This window comes from Prionailurus viverrinus, chromosome C2, assembly GCF_022837055.1.
Source record: "Prionailurus viverrinus isolate Anna chromosome C2, UM_Priviv_1.0, whole genome shotgun sequence".
In the NCBI taxonomy this organism is placed as follows: Eukaryota; Metazoa; Chordata; class Mammalia; order Carnivora; family Felidae; genus Prionailurus; species Prionailurus viverrinus.
This window is the reverse complement of record NC_062569.1, coordinates 64,923,673-64,940,552: the sequence shown is the minus strand read 5'-3', so window position 1 is coordinate 64,940,552 and position 16,880 is coordinate 64,923,673. Positions and strand designations below refer to the sequence as shown.

Sequence of the window (16,880 nt, the reverse complement as noted above, 5' to 3'; positions counted from 1 at the left end):
TTCACAATTGAAGACTATGAGTTAGTATTAAACCAACTTAGTTTAGGTAAATTTTTCTGATTGGTTGCCTTTATAAAAATCTTCATCTTCCAGAGTCAAAACGGGGATGTATCAGAAGCCTTAAGCTCGGATATAAATTTAGTTTTAAACATAGCCTGTAAGCACTCCAATTTTAACACTTCTCAAATTTCAGAAAGGATTAAAGAACTGAAGTTGCCACCATCCTGCCCTAGGAGTTTGGTGGCAGACACGGTTCTCTACACAACATTCCAAAAATATGAGCAAAATACCCCTTCTCTTGTAAGTTAATAAAAAATGCTTTGCATTTGCCCCAAACAAGTCAGAAGAGAGTAGAATATTACATTAACAAAGAATCTAGTCTAGAACTCAATACATGCCTTCTGAGTCAACAAACAAGTAAATGAAAGAAAATTAAATTTTAAAATCAAGCATAACCATATAATAGAAGGAATATTTAAAAACACTGATGCTTACTAGAACCTCAAATAATGCTAACTTCAGCTCAATCTCACTAAAATCTTCTCCCTCCAGTTGTTTAAAACTGACAAGCAGTTGTCATGATATCAAAGAAACAAAACATTAGGAGCCAATCCCTGAACCAACAGGGAGTATTGCCAAGGGCATCTCATCAGCCAAGGGCATTGCAAATTACAGTCCAGGAGTAACGGAATGCTAAACCTGCATAGCTCAACCCGGGACAAAAAAGATTCAAGGACCAATCCACTGTCAAAATGAGAAATACCCCACCTGTGGATGGTTAAACACCATGTCTATCTTACCCGATTTTCATTTGGTGGCTTAAAAACTTCCTGTCTCCCTATCTCCACCCCGAATCCTTCATATTTCTGGTCAACAAGGACCAATCCTTGCCCATAAACCTGAACCAAAAACACCACCACCACCACCACCCCCCCACCCCGCCCCCCGCCGCTAAGCTTGTGACCAGGGGCTAGCCTCTTCTTAGCTCTACCCTGCAAAGTGCCCAAGGACCATCAATCGTGAGCCTGTTCTTCACCCCTACACAGACTTGCCTCTGTCTAACCACAAGGATTCAAGTATTTTCTGCCTCGCTGAAACACGTAATACCATACCATACTGTATAGTCTAAGGCAAAAAAGGATATATGTGTATACACGCTTATGAGTAGTTTCCTATTTTCAAAGGCATTCAGAGTCAACTATAGAATGATGCTTCTCCTCAAGCACTTAAATGCATTCCCCACAGCTGCAAGGATGAGAATTAAGGTTTGCTTGAACATGCCTTACCACAAAAAACTCATTTAATGGATTAACCTCATTAACATGAAGAAAAGGCAATTGTAAGTTCTAAAATGGGAATGCAGGTAAATTGCAAAAATCCCTCTACACTGAAAATATTCTCCTCCCCACCACCCCCCCCCCCCCGCCCCCATTTCTCAGCGGTAATTACGGAAAGCTCAAATAATAGGCTTACTAAGATACTATACAATGACTAAAGCCCTGTGCCTCTATCATTCAGTATTGGAAGTTCCTCTAAAAGATTGCACTCTTTTCCCTGCCTCTTAAGAAAAACCCTGAACCACGCAAACTGGCATGCCACGTCAGCAATGCTAGCCAGCTATAGGCTACATCTAAGGAAAAACTTCCCCAAAACATGGAGCTGGGATGACTTATGTACAGTACAGTTTTTGAGAGGTCACAAATCAACTATTCTACTAGGGGAGGGAGAAAATGAACACAGCAATCTAAAGCTTTAAGCTTTATTTACTCATCAGAAAGGGGAAAATAAATCATTTTTCAAACTGTCCACGTGCAACGTGGACGTCCCTAAAAATGCGCAAATTAATAGAATAGGAACAGCTCAGTTTTAAACTTTGATATATAACAAACTATGGAGTTTGCATATGATTTCCCCAAATACTTTTCAATATACTGACTCATCAATCCCTTGGGACAACTATTTGGGGGAGGGGGGGATGACACATGACACGGATGAGATGTTTTCTCTTCATAATAAAATCGGGACACCTAAACACCTAAACTGAGAGAGGTTCAGAAGTTTATCAAAACACACAGCTAAAAAGTAAAGCAAGTCTTTGGCAGCGTAGATGTTCTGATTTCAAACTGATGCTCTGAAGCAGCCCTCACTAGACTTTCAAGATTTCTAATCTTTGCACATTATTTGCCAATCTTTCAACATCTTTTATCTTTCAAGGTTTTAGTAAGTCTCCCATTTGTATTAGTGACTTGACATTCAACAAACGGAACCATGCATCATGAGTTAAACGGTGTTTCCTATATTGGTCATACTCACGAGAACACTGTAATCCTATTTATAACGTGGTCTTTATCCTGGTTCCTTGAAAATAACTGGGCTCCCAAGGGTCAGAAATGCGTATGAAAAGGGTGTTTCAGCTCTCTCAACAGTGTCATTAACTAATGACTTACCTGTGACTGAATTTACAAGTTTGAAAGAGCTTGGAGGCCATGCAATTCACAGAACACTAACATGATAACAGATCAACTTAGCGCTGATTTAGAAGTATAGGTCTTTCAGGATCATGTAATGCTCTAGCGTCGGGATAATGAACTGCAACCAATCCTGGGAAATACGGTAACTACGAAAGGTACAACAGATTCAGATATATTTATACTGAACCTGGAAGTTACTTCTTTAAAAATCCTAACAAAAAGAGATGACTTTACCATTTGTCTTTCCCTGCAAGTAGTATGCCTCCCACACACAAAAGTATTCGACTACTGGACATTTATGTACAGAATCCAGATGAAGGCTTATTATTTAACATGAGTTGGAATTTTCATGATTTCATACAAAATCAAGAAAGTTGTTGAAATTCCTTCTGTTAAAAGAATTCTAAAGTGCAAAAACAGAAATAAATGAAACTCACTAATCAAAACACCACTTGACCATTTGCCACCAAGTGTTTCTGGAGGTTTATTTTCATCTTAAATATATTCTTCCAATTCATGAATCTAGTGTTTTATATCTGAATTTTATTCTTTGACAGTAAAGCAATGATTTTAATTCTTCAGCTTACATGTCTACCTACATAAGGAAAAGCGAATGATGGTTTCACTGTATTATTTACCTGACACTTATGCAGTCATATGAAAAGAATCACCCACTGAACTGGCAAACATGGCTATTAAGCGGGTCATTTTTTTTTTTAACTCCCCATCAGTGACTTTTCATATTGCCTATTTACACTCCTTTATTACACTAAAATAACCAAAAAGGTCTGCCTTTTCAGCAATTCCTATAAACAATTATTTCAAGCAAACAAGAAAATGTCATTTAAAGTTCTGTCCATCAGTTTTAATTATGCTATGTAAGCATTTTTTTTAATGTGCTTATTTTATCCACTCCAGGTATAAAAGCAATACTGAGCTATCGCTAACTCAGCATTTAAATTCTACTAGAAGGTTGACTCTAAGCATCTTCTGGTGGTAAAAAAGAACACTGAACTAGATCTAAAAAGCAGTATGATCGAGTTAAATGTGAATGTATCTGGGAATCAGAAAAGTTCTACACTGTGATCTCCAATATGGTAACCACTTAGCCACAAGTAGCAGTTTAAAATAACTAAAAGTAAATACAATTTTTTTAAAAAGTAAATAAAATGTAAAACACAGTTCCTCGATTGCACTAGCCACATTTCAAAAGCACAAAAGCTAATGTGCCTGGTGGCTGCCATGCTGGACAACACAGCCATAGAGCTATTTCCATCATTAAAGAAAACCCTGCTGTTGGTAGCAATGTGATCTTACACAAGTCAGTTTCATTTCTGAGAACTTCAACACCCTTGTGTATAAAATGCTCATAACATCGCCTAAATGTAAAGATTGTTATTAGAACTTTAATGAGATAATGTATTTAAAAGCACAGTACACAGGCCTTAGTACACATTAGATATTCAAGAAAGAGTAGTTATTAATATGATTCTACACTAGACTTTCGCCAAGGATGGCAACTGTCCTGGGCCTTGTCTTCCTAAACTGTAATGTTTGAGAAGTTCTTTTGGTTAACTTCTAAGGACACTATCAAATCCTTCCATAGTAAATTGAGTGTTAAGGAGAGCCATCACTTACTGAATAAATTACTACCTAGACTCCTAGAGCTTCCTAACCAATCCCAAGCATTCTTCCCAAAACCCCCAAAGACTGGGGCTCTCCAATAGTCCGCAAGTCTGATGGGAGCTATTTACAAAGTCTGTCCTAAAAGGTTACGGGAATATCTTTCTGGAACTGTATATACTGTAATTAGAAACTACAACCCCTATTCCATGATGATATCTTGCACTTATAACATCGCTTTTAAAAGAACATGACCTTTACAGATACATGTTTCTTTCTTAATATTTAAACCAAAACACTTTAAAAGCACATATGAGTTTAAACACAACTTTTTAATGATTTTTTTAAACCAGCTATGCCTCATTCTTAGCCATTTGTGGGTGACCCTCTAAACAAAGTGAGAATTACACCTTCATGGGTGAGGTCCCCTTTGCAGGGCCAGAAACATGCCCAAAGACTTTACTCTCATTAACAGCTGTTCCCTGGGAACCAGGAAACTGAATGAACGCTGGGTCCACAAAGCCTGCCTCCAATGAGGGGGAACCAAGCCCCCCCCCCCCCAAAAAAGCACAAAACCAGGGCCACTGGCTGCCTTGGGTTCTGGACCTCTTCCCCCGTCCTGTCCAGGTCCCCAGAGTCACAGTTTTAGCCTGAGAGTGGAAAAGCAACTCAGGCAGTAGAAATCAGAACAGAGCGGTGCATTTTTGCCCAAGGCCTGTAGCCTCAAAAAAAAAAAAAAAAAAAAAAAAAAAAGTGTTATTCCAGAGCAGATTCCTTTTCTTCCGGGTCTGTCTGCTCCTTCTCTTTGCCCACAACCACAGTGCCTCCCCTTTCCCAATGCCCCACCTCTCTCCACGCTTTAAAAAAAAAAAAAAAAAAAAAAAGTGGCTTATTCCTCTCCCTTAGTTTTTCCCTAGCAGGGCCTGGAAACTGGCGGAAATTCAAATCAAATTAGCTGCACATTAAAAAATAAACGGACAAGCAATCAAAGGGTGCCCACCCAACAAAAGACCTCGCCCGTTCCAAAATATGATTAAGCCTGGGTGTAAGAGGGGGAGGGAGACTAGAAACCGACGGGGATGGAGAGAGAAAACGTGCGGATTGGGGGCCCCAGCGTCGGCTCATAGCGGCCCAATTCCAAATTTTGTTCCAAGGAAATGCTAGGCAGAAGAGAAAATAAAAAGTTGTAACTTTTAAAGAAGTCGCAAAACTGCACTGTCTGGATAATATGCCACTGCTTCCCTTCGTCTGGGATGGCAGGGTGGGAGTTGAGATTCGAAAAGCTCCAACTCCAATCGCGCACTCCTGGAAGCCTCTCCGCCAACGGCGCCTCCAGGCGGCCCAGCCCAGTCTCCCGGGACACTGGGCCCGGTGCTCGGGCTCCCACGGGGCGCCCGGACCCGGACCTCTGGGAAAGTTCGCTGGCACAGCCCGAGGCCCCACTTTCCTCCCAGGGTGACAGGCCCTTCCCACGCTGGCCGGCCCCCGCCCCGCCGCGGGCACCAGACAGTCCGCGCGGCCCCTCCCGGCCGCCTCCGGGCGCGGATTCCGCCGCCCGCCCCACCCCCGGCCGGGGCGCCCCTCGGGGTGACCGACTGACCGGAGCTACGCTGGCCCACACACCGGGTCGCCCGCTCCTTCCCGCCGCGCCCCGTTCCCCCGCCCGATCTTCCAGCCGCTAGGCTCGCCGAGTCCGGCCGTGGCCGCCGGTTACCGCCCCCAGCCCGGGGGGAGCCCGGGGGGCAGGACGGGGAGGGAGGACGTGGCGCGCACGGAGGTGGCCAGCAGCGAGGCGGGGAGTGTCCTGGAGAGGCCCGGCCGGGGGCAGGGGGCCGGCTCGGCTCCCGGGGCTGCGGGCCCGGACCCTCCCCGCGAGCATCCCAGGGTCTGAGGTCCCGGCCCGCCCCCGCCCGGCGCGGAGAGGCGGCCCCAACTTCCAGCCCCACTTCGCACGCCCGCCCTCCTCCCTCCACCATATGGAAATCTACAGCCTCAGAAAGTGACACGTCGAAGATTCCTCGGCCTCTCCGCCCGCCCTCCCCCTCCCGGGCAGCGTTCCTGCCGCGGAGATTCCGGGAGGGGGAGCAGATTCCTCGGACAGAATCTGCTGGGAAGGATGGGGAGGGCGAGGGGGGGAGGGAGAGCCCGGGAGCCACTGCCCAGATTTTTTTTCATCAAGAAGAATCTACCCGCTTCTTTCCCTCCTCCAAACCCAGGCAAGCTGGGGCGACGGGAGGGGGGGCCAGAGCCCAGCAAGATGCGGCCCCAAAGTGGAGACCAGCCCCCTCCCGGGCCCCGTGTTCCCGGGGTGCCCAGGCGAGCGCGGGGCGCCCTAGCACTCTGGCGCCAAGTTTTCCCCGGGAAGCCCGGCGCGCCCGGAGCGCTCCGGGACAGGATCGCACTCCCGCGGACTCCGCGTCCGGCCGGGGCTTTCCAGCGCGCGGGACCCGGCGGCCGAGGTGCGGGGTCCCGGTGCCTCCAGTCTGCCGATCGTGCACGCCTTACCTTCCCTCGGGCTGAAAAGCGGGGCTCCGGGCGCGCCACACACCGGGTCGCCCACGCCTTCCCAGCCGGTAGTCTCGAGGATCCCCGCTGCCCCTTCGCCGCTCCCGCCGCCGCCGCCGCCGCCGCCGCCGCTCTCCTCCTCCTCCGGCCGCCGCCGCCGCTCAAATAACTACCAGGAGGGTTTGATGGGGGATTCCGCCATGTCAATGATGTCGGGACCACATGGGGATTTGGGGCCCGCCCACTGCCGTAAACTGCAGAGTAAAACCGCCACCACAATCTCAGCTCCGCAGGACTGTGGGAGCCTCCCGTGCGCCCCAGGCCTGCGCAACTGACGAGACACTCTTTGATTCAGTCAGACTAAAGAAGTCGGAGGCTTTGGGGAACTAGCAGCTCCTAAAACTCGAGGGCTGGCGTTCTGCAACAGATCACCAAACAGCAATATAAATGCAGTGTTTGCTGAGTAATAAGCAGAGCGAAGACTCTATGACCCTTTTTCATTTACACATCTATTAACTTTTTTTTAAATCCCCACAACCTCGTGAGCTATTTTGTCACTCCCTTGTCTATTTCCCACAGCACTTGTTCACACAACCAACATAGCATGAACAGATTTTATTATACCAAAGTTAAAATGTCTGTTTCCCCCTTTCAGTACTCATATGCGCTCACAAGGGCACTGATCCGTATTCATATCATATCTGTATTTCTGTCCTGTCAAACATAGCTGAGTGCATAATGGGACCCCTTAGATAACTGTTGAGTTTATATTAAGTAAATGTAACGTATTCCTCTTGTAGAGGCTCAAAGTGGTTAACAGATTGCATCCCATCCACCCCTCAAATTATCCAGGAGGGAAGAGGCAGTTTTCCCTGCCCTCTCTCCTCAGCTTCCCAGGTATTCTGAATAATGACGTTCGGCATCAACTATCTGATAAAGTTATTGTACATAGCACTGTATTAAAGCCAGAAAAACATAAAAGAATACTGCAATGAAAAATGTTTTAAAAAGCTGTTGTAGCACTCAGATCTTAGCTCAGACATGTAGAGATGGGATATTATCACAATTGCCTATGAAGAAGGAGGAGGAGAGGGGAGCAGAAGGAGAAGAAAAGAAAGATGTGTCCAGATTTCATGTTAATGAGTTTTCTTGAACCTGGCAAAGAACTGAAATTTCAGGGCAAGCAACTAACCCCAGTCTTCTCAGTTTCTCTTGCCTGCTTTTACTTCCTTTTGCCAAGTCTTTCCTTCCACATGTGAATTTAACCTTCTGCCCTCTGAAGTTTGCCAATTTATCTACTCATTTCAATTCTTCCACATACTTTACGATTAATTTATTCAACAAACATGTATCAGGGGTACTTTAGAAGGCACAATGCTAGGTTGATGCTGGGGATACAAAAATGATTAAGACCTGGGGTGCCTGGGTGGCTCAGTCAGTTAAGCATCTGACTCTTGGTTTTGGCTCAGTGTTTGTGGGTTCAAACCCCACATCGGGCTCTCTGCGGACAGCGCGGAGCCTGCCTGAAAATCTCTCTCTCCCTCTTTCTCTGCCCCTCCCCTACTCTCTGTCTCTCTCAAAAATAAATACATGAACTTAAAAAAAAGTTTCTTTAAATGAACAAGACCCAGTCAAGTGGAGGACATAAGCACTAGATTCAGAGCAATGTGAGAACTAAAAAGAATTACAGAGTTTATGGGGACAAGAGCTATCAGACTGTGGGGAGGCGGGCAGTGATTTTAGCAGGAGCTCAAAGACAGACGACTGCATGATCTTAGGACAGTGATGAGGAAGAGGTATGCTCCAAACAAGTGACAGCACGTGCACAAGGACAGAGGTGTGCTTCCAAGTCATGAGAGTTCAGCGGCACTGCAAGACCTGGCTCTGGGGGAAGCTGGAAAAGCTGAGACCAGAGCTGGAAGGGCGGTGGGGGGCACTGCGTTTTTTTTCTTTCTTTCTTTCTTTCTTTCTTTCTTTCTTTCTTTCTTTCTTTTGTTCTTTCTTTCTTTCTTTTTCTTTTTTTTCCTTCCCAGGCAGGACTATCACCTAGGATTAGAACCATGTTTTTAGAAAGATGGCTTCAAGAGCCCCTTTGGAGACATTTGGCTGAAAGAAGCCAATAAGGACGGAGGGCCACGTTTGCCTAGATTCGCTATTATCTCACACATCCCCAAAATCAAATCGTAAATTCCAAAAAGAAAGGAGCTATTTCTCAGTATTCTGGTTTTTGGTTTTGGTTTGTGGGTGTGTATGCTTTTTTGGTCCTAAGTTCAGCAAGTGCTTGAATCCTATTTCTCCTCGCACTCTCCTGTTTCTCTCTTGATTTCAGTTATTTCTGCCCGTTTCTTCCACTAGACTGACTTCGTTCTAATTAAGAAGAATCAATATATAGAATACAATTGTAACTGTATGTTCATATACATGATCTCAGTGCTTCATTCATCTTCTTATCCCAGCACCTCATACCAGTTTCGGCACAGAAAGAAACCACAAGAAATGTTTGCAGAATGAGAGGAAGTATGGGGTAGGCAAAGGGCATGGAAATTATAATCACACAAAAGCCAATGATGATGGGCAAGTTATTAAAGTTCTCTGAGTCCTCTGTTAAACGTTTAAATAAATATTTATTTGTTAAATGGTGATTTGCCTTCTGTTAAAGTTGTAAGAATTAAAAGCCTCGAGCAGCCAATACTCAAATAAATATTGGTTTCTCTTTGAATGAATGAATGAATGAATGAATGAATAGAACAGGAATTGGAAACTTCAAGGAAAAAGATGGACCTTCAAAAGGGCTCTCAGGGGCACCTGGGTGGTTCAGTCAGTTGAGCATCTGCCCCTTGATTTCAGCTCAGGTCATGCTGACGGTGAGGAACGTGCTTGGGATTCTCTCTCTCTCCCCCTCTCTCTCAAAACAAATAAATAAACATTTTTTTAAATGTCAGAAGGGCTCTCAACTGTACGTTGAAGGGTTCAAATTGAATACAGTGAGGTTATAGACTCATGGAGTGATTGAAGTAGGTTTCAAAGCTGACTATTCTGGCAGCAGGATGCAGAAGGCTCTTGTCAGAAAGGCATGCCCTGAACCTACCCTGGATGGGAGATGATACAGGCTTAGGCCAGAGAGATGGTCTGCAGATGGGAAGGAGGGCCTGACTGCAAGGCAGTGAGTCTTCCCATATGGTGTTGACAACCCAAGTCACCTGCCTCTCTAGGTCCTAAATTGTGGAACTGTAATCATAACTTTGCTCCAAAAGCATTTTAGAATTTGCTCAATTACAAAAATTAACATCCAAATGAAGATGCCTGGAAGATAAGGCCTGTATGAAAATATACAGACTTGTAAGCCTTTCTGTGTGTGTGTGTGTGTGTGTGTGTGTGTGTGTGTAGGCTTCACACTCAGCGCAGAGTCCTTTGTGGGAGTTGAACTCAAGCCCTTAGATCAAGTGTCTGACACGTAACTGACTGAGCCACCCAGGCACCCCAAGCCTTTATATTGTCCATGCAATATAGGCTGCGTCGCACTAAAAAAAAAAAACAAAAAACAAAAAAAAACCAAAGTGATACTCCCTGATTTCAAATACGTTATAGCAAAAGAAATGCAACTTTAACATGTAAGAAAGCATGAGTTTTAAAACTAGCAATGAAAAAAAAATCTTAAACCATGAAACCTCTGAACACCTTCTCTAAGTCTAGACTGTTGAAATTTAAACTTCTTTCTCAGAGATCACTACAGCCAGGAATACACAGTATCTAGAAGACCTAGTTAGGTTCCTGTCTCAATATCCTTCCTTTGCTAGATTCTTCCAGGCAGGCGCAGTCTTGCCCTCTAATCTTGAAACCCAATCTTGACCTTAGATAGAGGGCATTAACTCTTTGCCTTTACTTCTTGTTCTGATGTCCTGAGCCAGATCTGATACCAGTTTCAATATGAACATTGACAAAAAGCCAATTAATCCTGTTTGGATTACTCCGAATTTACTGGAGTACTAACTAGAGTAAAGGACAGCCAGCTCAGTCAATAACACAATCTAAGAGCAATACTTCAGCCTCAGTCAAACCCACTTTTCTAGAACAATGTTATAGCTTCACCATATATATATATATATATAATATTTTATATAAATGTATATTTTATATTTTATATATATATTTTGTAAAGTCACTTCAAACAAGAATATCCATTCCATAGTCATCAGAAACTATTCAGGTAGAAGCTGAATGAGTGCCAGGGCTCATGAAACCACAGGGTTGACAGGGAGTTAAAGGTTTTTGAGGTGCTCTTCCTCCCCGATCAGAATCTGTTTCCATGTCTGGGACAGCTAAGCACCCAGCTCAGCCCGAACGCCACCAGGAAGAGGGAAACGTTTCTTGCGGAGAATGCCTTTTATCAGCAACGCCAAATCTATACCAAGTCTTCTGACACCTGCCTCCTTGCCACTTTCCCCCAACGGTCCTGTTTCTGCCCTCTGGAGGCGGACAGAATAACAACAGTTGCCTTCCACATGACTTCCCTTCCAGTGAATTGACCATCCCTGTCACATGCTCCCTAAAGGTTCCCTTTTCCTGGATAATCATCTCAGACATGCTGAATTCTTATCTCATCACATGGCTTCCAGATCTCTCTCCTTCCCTTTCTCCTGCCACCGCTGCTGGCCTACTTGTTCAACCTCTCCAAAAGATGAGTATCCAGATTCTGTTTACATTTCCCCCATCGTCAGAACACAACCACAGAGTGGTTTCCTGCTTCAATTTGGACAAAACGCTGTGTCAGTACAGGTTAATGTTGTGCTGATTTCCTTAGCTCCCTCCTCATCCCATTAAATCATTTTTTCCTTCCATGAAACTTGTCAAGTTGGCATACATTAGGAATGCAATTGATTTCATCTTACTTGACTTTGATTAATGTTAATTGCTTGACTAATTTTATTACATTTTATTTGTAAGTTTTATACTTACATTCCAGCCTACCTGGGCCTTTCTAGACATCGAGTCTTTCACCAAAAAACCTTTACCGGCTTTGTGACGTTAATAATTAGGACACCCATGCTTTCCATGATGCCATCCAAGTCACTAACAGAAACATGGAACGGGACAAGGCCAAGGATGACCACTAGTAATTTTTCTCCAGTTGGAAGCAAATTTGAGGCAAAGTTATTTAAATAGCTATGAATCTGTCCATCACCCTGGCTTACCTGAACCACACCACCAGAGAGGAGCGGGTTGGTCTGACTCTTCCTCATTCATAGTCATTGTTAGCCCTCTTGCCCACTCATACCTGATTTACTCCTGTTATACCTGTTAGCCCACTCTCATACCTGATTTACTCCTATGGTCACCTTCTCTTCATAAGAGGTCAAGAGCACAGCTGTGCTATATACTGTCTTCCTCAAACAAATTCAAAATTTTCCCTGGAGAGAAATACATGTAGGTAGAGATAAAGATAGAAGTGGAGATAGAGAGATATAGACTAGAGATAGAGAGAATGTGTCTTTCACAGAGAAAGGAAGCAAAAAACACAAACAAATAGTTTTATCTCAGCAACGTGCCTGAGATACAAACCAATTTGATCAAGTAAAAATTCTGAAATTGACCAGGAAGCAATGAGTTGAAAACGGAGTAACCTTTCTGCAGAGCCAATGGTGCCCATTCTGTTTGTGAAGCGTAGGATGTTATATTTGAAATCATCATTTCTAGTCTTTTATGTAGTTACCACAATATTTCTTTTAGTTCTTGGAAGCATACCCCTTGGTGCATTACATGTAATCCTGTGTCTCAGATCTTACTAGCAAGGGGGTAACATTTTGATCACATTAACATTAATAAACACCCTTTCTCTGACTCTGGCAGCCACCATTATTGTAGGATTGCTCACTCCCTTTGTACTCTTTCCAGTTCTTTCTAGAAGTTTCCTGTGAATTTAGAGCAAGTTCTTCAGGTTGCTTCAGTAACTTGTTCACTCAGCCAGGACAGCTAATATTGTACCTACCTCTGTGCTGAGCCCCCTGCTGTTGATAGAATTGTGGAAAGGGAACCCCGATTACCCCATAAGATCAGCACCACAGACTCACTTCCTCTCCCTTGACAAATTCAGTTAATCCTGGTCATCAGATAGAGGGTCCTTGGCTCCCAATATTTGATGATCTATAAATCATACTCTGTTTCCATGAATTTGGCTTTTTTTAGATTCCACATATAAGTGATAACACACAATATTGGCCTTTCTCTGTCTGACTTATTTCACTTAGCATAATGCCCTCAAGTTCCATCCATGTTGTTGTAAACGGCAAGCTTTCTTTCTTTAAAAAAACTGTTTTTAAATGTTTATTTATTTTTGAGAGAGAGATGGAGAGCACACATGCAAGTGGGGCAGGGACAGAGAGAGAGAGGGAGACTGAGGATCTGAATTGAAGTGTGCTGACAGCAGAGACACTGATGCGGGGCTGGAATTCACAAACCTTGAGATCATGACCTGAGCTGAAGTCGAATTCTTAACCAACTGAGCCACCCAGGCACCCCCTCTTTCTCTCTCTCTCTCTCTCTTTAATGTATGTTTGTTTGTTTGTTTGTTTATTTATTTATTTATTTATTTATTTATTTATTTATTTATTTTGAGAGAGAGAGCTAGGGAGGGGCAGAGAGAGAGGGAGACACAGAATCCCAAGCAGACTCCACACTGTCAGTGCAGAGCCCAATCAATGCAGGTCTCGATCCCACAAACTGCAACATCATGACCTGAGCCAAAATCAAGAGTCAGATGCTTAACCGATCGAGCCACCCATGCACTCTGAGATTTCCTTCTTTCTAATGGCTGAATAATATTCCATTATCTTGATGAAGAAATAGGCTTTTTTATTTGACAATGAGAACAAAGCAATTTATTGAGGTTCCTTTTTCCCTTGGTTGCTAAGAAAGTCAAGGTAAGTTTTGTTCTCAACTACAGCAGTTATCCTTAGCCTAAAATTTCTGGTGAGACCATTATACCTCCCTCTTTATTACATGATTCATATTCACTTAATCTTTATTTTAATGAACCTATCTTATCTCTGTTTTATTTTATGCTGCTCTATCTTTATGGGAGATAAGTATATTATTTAGAACTCTTTGGTTTCAAGTGACAGGAAACTAATTCAAACTGTATTGGAGGTAAAAAAAATATTAGGTTTAGAATGAAAGAGCTTATTCTAAACCCATTTTGAAATTCCTGAACCAAGCACTAGCATTAACAGCACATATACCAAAATTGGAATGATATGGAGATTAGCATGGCCCCTGCACAAGGATGACACACAAATCCATGAAGCATTCCGTGAAATAAAATAAAATAAATTTTTAAAATAAAATTCCTGAACCAAAATAACACTAATACAAATGAAACTAACTGTAATTTTTTTTTAAGTCCACTTATTTATTTTGAGACAGAAAGAGAACACAAGCAGGGAAAAGGCAGAGAGAGAGAGAGGGAGAGAGAGAGAATCTCAAGCAGACTCCACGCTGTCAGTGCAGAGCCTGACTCAGAGCTCGATCCCACAAACCTTGAGATCATGACCTGAGCTAAGACGAAGAGTTGGACGTTTAGCTGACTGAGTCACCCAGGCGCCCTTGTAATCTTTTTTTTTTTCAAGTTTATTTATTTATTTTGAAAGAGAGAAAGTGAGCATGCATGGGCATGAGCAGGGGAAGGGCAGAGAGAGAGGGGGAGAGAGAGAGAGAGAGAGAGAGAGAGAGAGAGAGAGAGAGAATAATAAGCAAGCTCCATTGTCTGCCCTGAGCCCAACAAGGGGCTCGATCTTACAACTGTGAGATCATGACCTGAGACAAAATTAAGAGTCAGACGCTTAACTGACTGAGCCATCCAGGCACCCCTGTAATCATTTTTTTAAATTCCATAGTTTACATGTGATAGAGCAACAAATACATTGTTTATGCTTATTAGGATAATCAATATTCTTTCACTTACTTTTCATTGATTAACTAGTAACATTTTCTGTCCAGCTTTATGATAATTATTCCAAAGAAGATGGAATAAGTTTAAACATCCCTCCCTGGGGCACCCGGGTGTCTCAATTTGTTAAGCATCTGACTCTGTTTCAGCTCAAGTCATGATCTGAAGTTTTGTGGATCCCCACATCAGGCTCCACACTCATAGCACAGAGCTTGCTTGGGATTCTCTCTTTTCCTCTCTCTCTGCCCCTCCCCTGCTTGTGCTCTCTCTCTCTCTCAATAAATAAATAAACATTTTTTAAAAAATCTCAGGCAGAAATTTATTTTTATTTATCCTACATAGGACTTAGTGCACTTATCCAATCTGATGATCTGAGTCCTTCATCAATTTTGGAAAATTCTCAGTCATTATCACTTCAAATATTGTCTCTCCTCCATTATCTCTATTTTCTCTGGAACTTTTATTAGATAAATGTAGGATCTTAATCTCTCATATATTTCTTTCTTTGTCTTTTTTTGTTGTTTCCTATTAATATCCTTATCTATCTTCTAGTGCACCAATTCTCCCTTCATTCATGCCTACTTTTCTCTTTAACTTGCTTACTGAGTTTTCAATTTTATGATTATATTTTTCACCTCTTAAAGTTTTATTTGGTTAGTTTTCAAATCTTCCTATTCCTTTCTTGGAGTATCTTATTTTTCTAAGGTTTTATTGAGATAGTATCATTTTTTAAGCAGCTTTATTGAGATATAAATCACATATTATAGAATTCACCCATTTAAAGTGTCCAATTCAGGGGCACATGGGTGGCTCAGTCAGTTGAGCATCTGAGTTCGGCTCAGGTCGTGATCTCACGGTCCATGAGTTTGAGCCCCGTGTCGTGCTCTGTGCTGACAGCTCAGAACCTGAAGCCTTCTTCGGATTCTGTGTCTCTCCCTCTCTCTGACCCTCTCCTGCTCATGCTCAACCTCTTTCTCTCTCATATAAATAGACATTTAAAAATTAAAAATAAAAGAATATAAAATAAAGTGTCCAGTTTAACGGCTTTTAAACTACTTACAGAATTGTGTATCCATCAACATAATTAATTTTAGAGCATTCTCATTATTCCCAGAGGAAACTTACCCCTTTACCCATTATTCCTCAAATCCTCCCAGCCCTGTGAGCCTGAGACAACCACTAATCTACTTTTTGTCTCTATATTTGCCTATGCTGAACTTTTTATATAAATGGAATCAGACAACATATAGCTATGTCATGAACTTCTTAGCCTACTTTCAAGACCCATTGATGTAATAGCCACATGTATCAGTAAGTCACTTCTTTTCATTACCAAGTAATATTCCATTCTTTGGATATATCACATTTAATAAATCACTTCATCCGTTGATGGACATCTGGATTCTTTTCATTTTTGTTATTAGGAAAATGGTGCCAAGAATATTTGTGTACGGGTTTTTGTATGGACATGTGGTTTCCTATCTCTTGAGTGTATAACTAAGAGAGGCATTGCAAGGTCATGTGGTTATTCTATGTTTAACCCTCTGAGAAATTGCTAGGTTGTTTTCCAAAGCAACTGTAGTACTTTACATCACAATCTTGTATTTGCTTTACTTTTTGGTGATATAAAATTCTTTCTTTTATGCATGTAATACTCAAATATGTTTACTTTGCAGTCCTTTTCAGATTGTTCAATTACATCCATTGCTTGGGGTTGCTAGTCTTTCTGTGTGTTATTCTTACTCATGCTAGAGTATTTCCTTGGGTACTATATATTGGTTTGTGAGCTTGTCATTACTAGATCTTTCACTGTGATAACTAGGATGGGGGACTATACCCCCATGTCAGGCACCCAGAGGAATCAATAACTTAGCACCATTTCTGTGTTAATTTGTCAATTTAAGCCATTCCTATACTGTGAAGATCACATAAACTCCAAGTCTAAGTCCCCAGGAGATATAGGCTGAGAATCCTAATTTCTGAGAATAGATTTTCTTTCCTTTTTTTTTTTTTTTAACTGTGGCCCAGGTAGAGACAGTTTTCTTGTTATCTCACTATGCTAAGGAGCATATCTTTTTTAGCAGAAAACATCCGAGCTTTATTTAGAAATCTGTTTTAACTCTCTACTTCCCATAGACCTAAGGGCTCATTTTCTTTCCCTATGTGGGTATTAAAATCAAAACCTCCGTAGGATGTTTAATTTTTTATGTCAACTTGACTGGGCTAAGGGATGCCTGGATAGCTAGTAAAACATTATTTCTGGTTGTGTGGGAGAGTGTTTTCCAGAAGAGATTAGGATTTGGATTGGTAGACTGAGTAAAGATTGCCTTCAGCAATGC

The 16,880-nt window shown here is 42.5% G+C and overlaps 1 protein-coding gene and 1 non-coding gene across 3 annotated transcripts in view; one reads left to right on the top strand and one right to left on the bottom strand.

Moving 5' to 3' along the window:
* Nucleotides 1-6,726, bottom strand: part of FNDC3B (fibronectin type III domain containing 3B) — a 362,124-nt gene extending 355,398 nt beyond the window's left edge. The window contains exon 1 of one of the 2 annotated variants that reach the window (XM_047875932.1): nt 6,600-6,726. The gene's annotated coding sequence lies outside the window, so the exon portion shown is untranslated. Of the gene's footprint in view, nt 1-5,694; nt 5,819-6,599 lie in introns of those variants that run through there. The other variant, XM_047875933.1, reaches the window with a different exon arrangement.
* Nucleotides 6,727-13,809: 7,083 nt separating this feature from the next.
* On the top strand, nt 13,810-13,913 carry LOC125175830 (U6 spliceosomal RNA). The gene has a single exon (XR_007156005.1). It is a non-coding gene; the product is annotated as a U6 spliceosomal RNA (small nuclear RNA).
* Nucleotides 13,914-16,880: the final 2,967 nt, after the last annotated feature.